Source organism: Pongo abelii, chromosome 8 (genome assembly GCF_028885655.2).
Source record: "Pongo abelii isolate AG06213 chromosome 8, NHGRI_mPonAbe1-v2.0_pri, whole genome shotgun sequence".
Taxonomy (NCBI): domain Eukaryota; kingdom Metazoa; phylum Chordata; class Mammalia; order Primates; family Hominidae; genus Pongo; species Pongo abelii.
In genome coordinates this window covers 63,648,818-63,657,100 of record NC_071993.2, presented here as the reverse complement: position 1 = coordinate 63,657,100, position 8,283 = coordinate 63,648,818, and positions in this window count along the sequence as shown.

The following is an 8,283-nucleotide window of genomic DNA, read 5'->3' as shown; positions in this document are numbered from 1 at the left end:
TTCTCTTGTCACTGTTTCTTTTCTTCGGGTGGAATCATTCTTCGGTTCCACTGAATAGTAATTTGTCTTTTTCCACAGACCCCCGAAGATGGCTGGGAAAAGAAGATCCAGGAACTGCTGGTGTCTGTACTAGTTACAGCCCTGATAGGAAAGGGGGGGGGCCTAAAAAAAGGGTTGCTTAAGGAGGGTTCATTTAGAAAGGTGGGGTATAGGAGAGTCGCAGTGGGAAACCTGGTGACCCAGGGCTTAGTAGCACCCCAGCCTTTACCCACCTGGCCCATAACAACAAAGGAGGGAACAGTTTAGATGAGAAGAGAGACGCACACAGAGTTGGCCATTTTGGAAGGGCAGGGTGGGACTGTGTCCAGGGACAAAGCCAGCCTGAGCCAACCTTGCAGTGAGGCAGCCAGGCAATAAATAAGTAAGTACCCAAACCTCACCCTCTTCCCGCCTTCTGATCTGTGCTGGGCTCTCATTGGCTGAAGCAGCCTAAGGCCATAGAGTTAGGAACTCTTGGCATAATCTATACAGGGCAGCAGAGAAGGAAAAACAGTACATCTTGTTGGTGGGTGGGGGGCAGGGGGCGGCGAGCTTAGTCCTATGGTGATTCTGTAAGAAATGCAAAAAACCCCAGTTGTTCCTACTCACATAGAACACGTAGCACTGAACACTTGACCTCTGATCAACAAAAGGTGTGGGATATTTTTCCCCACCAACAACCAATTCTCCAGCAGACACCAGCTGGATATTCTATAATTTGATTCAATTCTGACACTGCCTGGAATTAGAGTCAGACTCTGCAGGTTAAGGGCTCAGCCCCACAATACTGCCTCCACTGCAGAGATGCCAGTCACAAGCCCCCAGGTTGTTGCCTGTACTTCAGACCAACCAGCTATAAGTCAGGGTTTCTATGACGCTGTCCTTGGGTTGAGCTCATAGACCTCAGGGAAACGCTTCCTTACTAGTTTATCATAAAGTACTTGATGAACAGCCAGATGGAAGAGATGCACAGAGTAAGATATGTGGGAAGGGGCATGGAGATTCCCTGACCTCTCTGGGTGCTCCACCCTCCAGGTACCTCCATGTGTTCATCACTCCAGGAGCTCTTTGAACCTTGTCCTTTTGGATTTTTATGGAGGCTTCATTACATAGGCATGAATTGATTACATCATTGGCCGTTGGTGATCAACTCAATATTTAACCCCTCTCCCTCCCCAAGGTTGAGAGGTTGGACTGAAATTTCCAACCCTCTAATCATATAGTGGGTTCCGCTGGCAACCAGCCCCCATGCTGAGGCTATCCAGGAACCCACCAAGAGTTAGAACAAAAGGTACTCCTATCATCCAGGAAATTACAAAGGTCTTTGGAGCTCTGTGTCAGGAACCCTCATCAGAGACCAAATATTAGAGAAAAGATTCTCCTAGCATCACTGTCTACAAAGGTTTAGGAGCACTGTCTCAGGAACTGGGGGCAGAGACCAAATACATATTTCTTATTATATCATAATATCACAGTGTCCCAACTTGTCTTGCCAAACTTGAGTCCTCTCAGATACTCAGAGGTTGTGTCTCTGCCTATTCTCCTGTTTCATCCACCACAATCACCTTTCCAGGTCTCCTCAGAACATCAGTTAATGTGCCTCTTTCTCTTGCTTTGAAGGCAGAAGCCATAGCTAACACCAAACCTCCAGCATTTAAACTTTGCTGTGGAGTCTACGTGACCCCACCATGAGATGACCTTCACCTTTCCCTCCATACCTGGGGAGACAGACATGGCAGTGGTCACTGAACCCTGGGATGACATGCTACCTCATCCTTTATGACACCATTTGATATGTTGCTTTTGATCCATTTCTTTGTATCCCATTTGGTTTCATTTTTAGCAATGAACTCATTCTTGGTACATTTCTGTTCTAGCTGTGATCATTTGAATAGTCTCTAATTAAAGGTTGATTCCATTTCTTCCAGCTTCCCCCACTCTCCCTATGGAGTGAGTATATTCTTTCCTTTTTGGTGTCTCCAAAGATGAAGTAAACAACAGACTTGTGAGATTCCTCAGAAAAGGACACAATTGTAGTCAGCACACTCTGAGCTCTCTTGTCTTGTCCTCCCTAGTGGTTCTTTAACTGAACCTGTAGTTCACTGTCCCTGCCCGAGTCCATCCAGGCTGGAAATTGGGGCTCTGCTGCTAGGAGAACATGTAGGCTTTGGGTTTCACCTACCAGAAAGCTGTCCAGTTTCTCCATGTAGTTGTTTTACGGTTTCTGCAGAAGTAGGGGATAGCCATTCAAAATGACTTGTCATTTCCTAACTGGCTAATTGGAGCATGAGATGAAACTACTAAGGTGATTTGTGGCAAATTAGAAGGGAGAGGTGAACTTTAACTATAGTTGGGGTTTCAGGCTGAGTCTGATATGGCTGCATTTGAAACTTTGCAAGAACCGAAGGATAGAAAACAATCTCGCAAAGAGGTAAAAGATCTTCAGTTGTCTGCTTTTTCTGTGTAGCCGGTACATTGCTGGATTACATGCCAGGTGTGAACAGGAAGATCTAAAGCAGTTTCCAGTTATACTCACATTAGAATAATCCAAACAAACAAACAACAATGTTCTGACTCAAGAGATGGTGATACCATTGATATGGGGTGGGCCTCTGCATTGGTGTGTTTTAAGGAAATAGGGTGTCTATGTTTCCAAGGTTAAGTGCCCTCTTCTGTGGGGCACTGGATAGTGAGAATAGGGTGATGTCTTTGTGAGGATTGTGGCATTTAATCATCATAACTATGGAAGCTGTGGAAGAAATGCAATTGATTTTTGAACCCAATTTATACCAATTTCCCATTTTGCTGAAAATAAAATTTGGTTATTTCAGGTTAATGTCAGCCAATTCGTTATCCCCTCTTCTTCCTAAAGTGGATTTACTGCACTGGGGAGACTCACAACTTATCCTGGCCTGTGATGGGGCTGGCTAGGTGTCTGCCTTTCAGGAGATGTTCTATCCTACTCACCATCCACTGATACTTGGGTTCTGTCCTGCTTCCCTGATGAACCCTGGCAGAGGGTTCCACCTATAGCTCTCAGCCATAGGATTCACACAGTACCAGCCCATAGTCTCGTCGCAGCTTCAAAACCCTCCAGGTGTGCTTTCTTTCAAAGACATCCGGGAAAGGGCTTGTCTTCTTTCTGGACTGTCTCCATCCAGATGTATGGGGACTGCCTTGGGAGAACAGGTACCTTGGGTACCTCCACGTGGGCTTCCCTCCTCTGCTTTGATGTGGGGGATTTGGGAATTCTTGCTGTCTACCCTCAGACCCCAGCCAAGCTGGGCGTGCATGCCCTTCTCAAGGCTCAGCCTGCAGGGCTCCAGGTGCAGGCTCCTTTTGGCACTGTACAGCAGAATATAACTATCTTGTTCTCTTCTCCAGTTCTTTTTCATTTGCCAACTTGGAGGGTCTCTTTCTAGCCCAAGAGTTGCAGTGGGCAAGGGTGAACTGGTTTCTTCTAATTCGTGGTCTTCTAAACGGGTCACTTACACTTGGACTACAGCCTTTGAACTTAAAGCCCAACTGTGCATTGGTAATTGTGAAGTTGGGCGATGGGTACTTGGGGGTTCATGACACTTATTTCTACTTGTGTATACGTTAGAAATTTTCTATGGTTAAAAAAAGGTTTGAGAAAAATTTCAAAAAGGTAAGAATTTGATCCACAGTTTCTCTAGTTTCCTTGTAAAAACATTCCTGATGCGTGCTTCATGTCTAGATTTCTGAATGGGGGAGGTCTTGGGAAAAATTAGGAAGTATGTGTGTGTCCGTGTTTGTGTTTGTGTGTGTCTCTGTCTCCATATCTGTGTGTGTCTGTCTCTGTGTGTATCTGTGTCTGTGTGTCTCTGTGTGTGTCTGTCTCTGTGTGTATGTGTCTGTCTGCCTGTGTGTATATATCTGTGTGTGTGCTGTGTGTCTGTATGTGTGCTTGTGTGCATATCTATGTCTGTGTGTATGTGTGTATATGTCTGTGTGTATCAGTGTGCCTGTGTGTGTCTATCTGTGTGTGTCTGTGTATGTATCTGTGTCTGTGTATATCTGTGTGTCTGTGTGTCTGTGTATCTCTGTATGTGTTTGTGTGTGTATCTGTGTGTTTGTATATCTGTGTGTCTGTGTCTGTGTTTTTGTGTATTTGTTTGTGTCTCTCTGAGTGTCTGTGTGTATCTGTGTGTCTATCTGTGCCTGTGTGTATGTCTGTGTGTCTCTATGTGTTTGTGTATCTGTGCCTGTGTGTATGTCTCTGTATGTGTGTGTTCTTTGTGTATATCTGTGTGTCTGTGTGTCAGTGTGTGTTCTCTGTGTGTATCTGTGTGTGCCTGTGTGTGTATCTGTGTAGGTGTGTCTGTGTGTGTGTGTATCTGTGCCTATGTGTTTGTATCTGTATGTGTCGATGTGTGTGTATCTGTATGTATGTCTGTGTATCTGTGCCTGTGTGTATGTCTGTGTATCTTTATGTGTTTCTGTGTCTGTGCCTGTGTGTATGTCTATGTGTCTCTATGTGTTTGTGTATCCGTGTCTGTGTGTATGTCTCTGTGCATGTGTGTGTCTCTGTATGTATCTGTGTGTCCTCTGTGTGTTTCTCTGTATATCTGTGTGCATCTGTGTGTGTTCTCTGTGTGTATCTGTAACTCTGTGTGTGTGTTTCTGTGTGTGTCTGTGTCTGGGTGTTTCTGTGTGTGTGTCTGTGTCTGTGTGTGTCTGTGTCTGTGTGGGTGTTTCTGTGTGTCTGTGTCTGTGTGTGTCTGTGTCTGTGTGAGTGTCTGTGTATCTGTGTCTGTATGAGTGTCTCCGTGTGTGTGTGTCTGTGTGCCTGTGTCTGTATGAGTGTCTCCATGTGTGTCTGTGTGTGTGTGTGTGTGTGTGTGCGTGCACACGCGCACCAGAACAGGCCCAGTGGAGCACCAGACAAGGCCCCTCCTCTTCCTGTCGCCACCCAGCCTGTCCCCTGGCCCTGCCTTGCCCTTGCTGACAGCCTAGGGTCCTGGGGAATTGTTCTGAGTCCCTCAAGTCCCTGAATTAGTCCTTGGCCTGCAGGACTGTCACTAGCACTGCACTGGCTCCGGTGTTTCTCATCCCCTCTTCCCAGGTCCCTCCTGGAGCCCTGCCTGCTCTCGCCTCCCACCCTTTCTGTGTCCTTGTAGCACCGTCCCCTCTCCCACTGTGACCGTGGGCTGTCTCTGTTCTGGAGGACCAGAGCCCTTTGGAAAGCATCTTGGCCCCTTGGCTTGATTGCTGGTCAAGGACCCAAAACATTCAGAGCATGGTGGCACCTCCTCACAAGGCCTGCTCTCCATGAGCCTCTGGGGTTTTGAGTTCTCTCAGTTTCTCCGAGTGTCCTTTGCAGCCATCACTGCACTTTGTGAAACCATGATGTGTTAATGCATTGAAAGTAATAAGAGCCCTTGGAAAGAGAGCAAGCTGAGGGATGGAAGACCTCAGCCCATGGCCATGGCCCTGCTGATATTGAGCCTTCCTCTGAGAGGCAGCTTGTGCCCAAAGTGAGTAGGACACCTTGCTGGTCACTCACAGTGCCAGGATAGGAGGACCTGCTAGTGGCATCAGTAGCAGGTTGCTACTGGACAGGTTCCTACCAGGTTCCTTCTAGGCTAGACTTCTGCTAGACGTCACCTAGATGGCCTCTGTGCCTGCCTCTTCTGACGCCATCCTGCCAGGTGTGTATCCTCTGGCTCTTTGACACCAGCGCCATCCTGGCCACAGCCTCTGGAAATGTGCTGTACCTGGTCTCTCTGTCAGGCTTTTCACTTGTTGGAGCCTCCCCAAGAGTCCTTGGCGCAGTCCTCTGCCTGGTGAGCCACATTGGAAACCTCTAACACCTCCGGCCAGGTGCTCTATCACGTGGGATCTGACCCACCAACCTGCATCTGCCTGTCCGACATTGCTGGCTGTTCAAGTGGCCAGGCCCAGGTCTTGTGGTCTCCAGGCAGCAGGGGCTGGGGATTTTGTTGACAGTAGTGTATTAGGGTTCTCCAGAGAACCAGAACCAATGGGGGGGTGTGTAAACATATGCACACTTATGTACAGACAGATACACCTATACAAGAGATTTACTTATGCAATTGACTCACGTGACTATGGAAGCTAACCCAGGGTGGGCCGTCAGGCTGGAGTGTGTCTTTCTGTGTGTGTTCTCTGTGTGTACCTCTGTCTGTGTATGTCTTTCTGTGTGTGTGTGTCTGTGTGTGTGTTTCTGTGTGTGTCTGTGTGAGTGTGACTGTGTCTGTGTGTCTCTCTGTGTGTGTGTGTGTCTGTGTGTCTCTGTGTGTGTGTGCCTGTGTCTGTGTCTGTGTGTCTGTGTCTTTGTGTCTCCGTGTGTGTGTGTCTCTGTGTCTGTGTGAGTGTCTCTGTGTGTGTGTCTGTGTCTGTGTGAGTGTCTCTGTGTGTGTGTCTGTGTCTGTGTGTGTGTGTCTGTGTTTGTGTCTGTGTGAGTGTCTCTGTGTATGTGTCTGTGTGTGTGTCTGTGTGTCTCTGTGTCTGTGTGTCTCTGTGTCTGTGTGTCCGTGTCTATGTGTGTCTCTGTGTGTGTCTGTCTGTCTCTGTGTCTGTGTGTCTTTGAGTGTCTCCGTGTGTGTCTGTGTGTGTGTGTGTCTGAGTGTCTCCATGTCTGTGTATCTGTGTGTCTGTGTGAGTGTCTGTGTGTGTGTGTCTGTGTCTGTGTGTGTGTGTCTTTGTGTCTGTGTGTGTCTGTGTCTGTATGAGTGTCTCCGTGTGTGTGTCTCTGTCTGTGTGTGTCTGTGTGTCTGCGTCTGTGTGTCTCCGTGTGTGAGTGTCTCTGTGTCTGTGTGTCTGTGTGTCTCCATATGTGTGTGTCTGTGTCTGTGTGTCTGTGTGTCTGTGTGAGTGTCTCCATGTGTGAGTGTCTCTGTGTCTGTGTGTCTCCGTGTGTGTCTCTGTGTATGCGTGTCTGTGTGTGTGTGTGTCTGAGTGTCTCCATGTGTGTCTGTGTGTGTCTGAGTGTCTCCGTGTGTGAGTGTCTGTGTGTGTCTGTGTTTCTGTATGTGTGTCTGTGTCTGTGTGTGTGTGTGTCTGTGTGTGTGTGTGTGTGTGTGTGTCTGGAGATGCAGGGAGATGCTGATGTTGCAGTCCAGTCCGCAGGCCTCTGCTGCAGATTCTCTCTTGCTCCAGGGAAGTTAGTCTTTTGTTCTATCCAGGTCTTCACCTGAGCCAATGAGGCCTACCCATATGATGCAAGGTGATCTGTTTAACTCAAGGTCCATCTATTTAAATGTTAATCTCATCCAGAAACACCTGCACAGAAACATCCAGAATCAATTTTCACCACATTTCTCAGTACCGGGGCCCAGCTGAGTTGCCACCTACAATTCACCACTAGAGCAGTCCTCAACTCCAGAGGCCAATGCTGGTGGTAAGCACTGAACTACAGATGGCATGACTGATCATGGAGACCTACAGGAGGGCCTTGCTTGGTGGACCCCTCTATTGATGGTCTGTCACACTCCTAGGCCACCCTCTATGCCTCAGACTGAAAGGACTCAGAACATTTTAGCATCCCTAAACAGATCTTTGCCAAATCTCTCCACTCTGCTTCTTCACTCTAAAATGGGAGCGGGAAATTGCCTCTGGGTTCTGCGCTTTCTCTGGGGTTGGCCAATTCCAAGGCACGGGACTAAAATTAGCCGTCCCTCTAGAGGCTGCCTGGATGAATTCCTCTGATGCTTTCCCTGAAGGTGCATCTGTCAGCGGCTTATGAGTCTGTCCAGTCCTGCCTTCCACTTGCTGGCAGGTGTGGAGAAGTGAGCCACTGCAGCCACTCGCCCGTGTCCTTTGGGTGTTTTATGTGACTTCTGAAAGTCACTCACATTAGCTCCAGCTTCAATCCTCTTCCCAGAGGGATGAGACGTTGTAGCACTGCTGTGTCTGAGAAATCCAAAAGCGTGTTCACTGCTCTGGAGATGAGAGTTCATTGAGCAGGGACAGGAGACTCCACCAGATCCTTTCTAATCACAGGGAGCCTCTGATCTCAGACACACTGGTCAGAACCTGTCAATAATGAAGAGAATGTAAACCCAGATAGGAATGCCCTTACCCTTGCCTGGTTTCCCACTGTTCGGGTCTGTCATTGTTCCATTTGCTTCATTTTACACCCTGAAAACCATATGCCCCACCTAGACAGCTTTTATTCACTTTTGGGACACTTTCTGGTGGCCTGCTAAGCTCCTGCCCAGTGCCGGGTGCCGGGAACATAGAGGTGAATTAGACACACAG